This window comes from Salmo trutta, chromosome 12, assembly GCF_901001165.1.
Source record: "Salmo trutta chromosome 12, fSalTru1.1, whole genome shotgun sequence".
NCBI lineage: Eukaryota > Metazoa > Chordata > Actinopteri > Salmoniformes > Salmonidae > Salmo > Salmo trutta.
The window spans coordinates 25,487,464-25,489,957 of NC_042968.1; positions in this window are offsets into that span (position 1 = coordinate 25,487,464).

Below are 2,494 nucleotides of genomic sequence, written 5' to 3' on the forward strand. Positions count from 1 at the left end.
AATAACAGTTCATTTGGCTTAGTTTATGGATAGAGTGAGAGAAACCCTTTATAGATGAATGTATGGAACAAACTACTGCATGCAAAGTGTAAAAGTAAAATCTAATGTAACACGGGAGAAGGTATTGTAGATCATATGGGGTGAGGAAGGCAGGTATACTAACTGAGCTGGAGTGAAGGGCATTTCTCCACCTCCCTCTGGTGTGCAGCACATGACACAAGCCCAGCTAATTAAGCAGATGCCATAATGCAGTAATCAGGAACACAGTGGAGGGAGGCTGGAGAATTCATTCATAGACTTGAGTCATAACTGCTCAACATGCTTAATAACTTCTCCACCAACATAGGCAGATGGGAATGCAGACCAGCAGAGTGTGTGTGCGTGCGTGTGTAGCTGAGGACACAGTGTAACCTGGTGAGGTCTTTTTCTCATTATTTTTACAGAAAATGAGCAATCAGCTGTCTTGCACAGAGCCTGATTGTCTCCCTCTGTAAATCAATCCAGGAGCTGCAATTAAAAGGTACTCTTATGTGGTGTAATTGATGTCTTGCTAATCCTTTATTTGCACACCTGCCAGTGAGTCTGGATGTTTTATGAATTTCTAATTAATGCACATTGCACACTTAATTTATTTGTTAGCAAATGATGTCGCTGGTCTGCTTTCTGCTGGAATAAAGTGCTTCCAGAATGTCACACATTGACCAGAATCTGAGGTACAGCCAGTCGCATAAGCAGAGAGGAAATTGAAGACTGGGGGTGTGCTGAATAGGAGTTGTGTGCATCCTGCAGAAACTGGAAAGTTCAGTTTACATGTGTTCCCCACGTCCAACTGGAAATGCCACAGCTATGCAGGTGGAGGAGAAACATTAAAAGTTTATGATCATTTGTCAATTGTTCTCTGCCTTTCCCATAACCTTGACAGTTCCAGTCACACGCTGTCTTGCCCACAGTCACCCTCATGTATACCCCTAACACACAGTGCTCTCTGTGTGCACCTGTAAAAACCTCCAGCATGTTAATTACTGCCATTAAAAGCCTTACCTTCTTTATTATGATTACACTGATTGCTCCATTTGGGTGTTGCACTGACCAGACACGGACCAGCTCTATGCCTTGTGACTCAGTGTGCAGTGTGTGTCTTAGTTCTGGGTTTATGTTGAGGTATCACATTTGTTTATATGATACTTGATTATGTGAATGTTTGGGTGAGCACAGGTTTTATATCATCTCTATGTACAGTACTGTTACTGCATGTGGTGGTAGGAACTAGGAAGCGAGGCTATATGCTATAGCGTGTCCCAGACTTGTTAAGTCCCACTAACGACAGGACTGGTGTTCACTCTGAGCTGAGAGCTCTGACATCACTATCAAAACATGTGATGTCCTTGTGGCAGGCGACTGCCTGAGAGACAGATTTGAACTCAAAAGGAATCCATTTTTTAATGCTGTACATTTAGAATATAGGTCTACAAAAAATATATGAATACATTGAATTTTATTTCTGGAGTTTTTAATACTTGCCTTAACAGCAAAAAAAAACAAAAGACATGTTTGTTCCCTTTATTTACCTGTTTCCTTTTAACTTTTGAAAAACATTGTTAAAGGTTTTTGCGGTAAGTAACAGAGTCCATTAAAATAAACTTTGTTTTATATATATTTTTTCTTACCCAAGGTGTTAGACATGCTTAAATGAAATTTCAATATGCTCAAAGACCCCAACTGGTTTCCTCACAATTTTTGCTCAGGATGAAGCGAATTGCTTTAAATGGCAGAAACACTGCAAAGCAGGTCTCCTGTGGCTCTGAGCCCATAGAAACAAGAATTACCACCAACCGATGAAAATCAAAAGTAGTACGACAAAGGATTGTATCACCTAAGTAGCAATCCCTTAATTGCAATGCCTTTGTACATAAAAGCTATTCAGATCTGTTGAATATGCTCCGCTCTCTTTTAATACCCCATATGTTCAAGGCAAGCTTTGCTTTCACTCATAATTCTCCCTTAAAGTGGAAAGGGCCTTATTTTAGGTCTCAAACATTGCATCCTATACAATGTCTCACATTTTTGGTTACTTTCTATCTGATAGTTTCAAGTGATCTTTTTTGCTAATACAGTATTAACTAATAAAACTATATCATTCCAGAATACTACATTGTATATACACAATTCTATTTCATAATAAAATAATGATATAACAAAGTCTTGCGTTTTGCTCCTTGCCTTCTCCCCTCAGATAAAGTGACGGTGCCACCAACCTAAATTGGTTATTGCAGCTCCACATCTAGTTAGAATAAACTCAAATGCAATGAGCATTTATCTAATTTGTAATTTGCTGGTGCATTTCATTTCCCAGCCAATTCACACTCATAATCAGATGGCAATTAGCGAGGCATGATTCAGTGGGTGCAGACTCTCTCTCGCTCTCCCTCTCTGTGTTCTCATCCAAACACTGCTTCTTTCATGACACCTGCACACTCAGTACAACAACACAGTC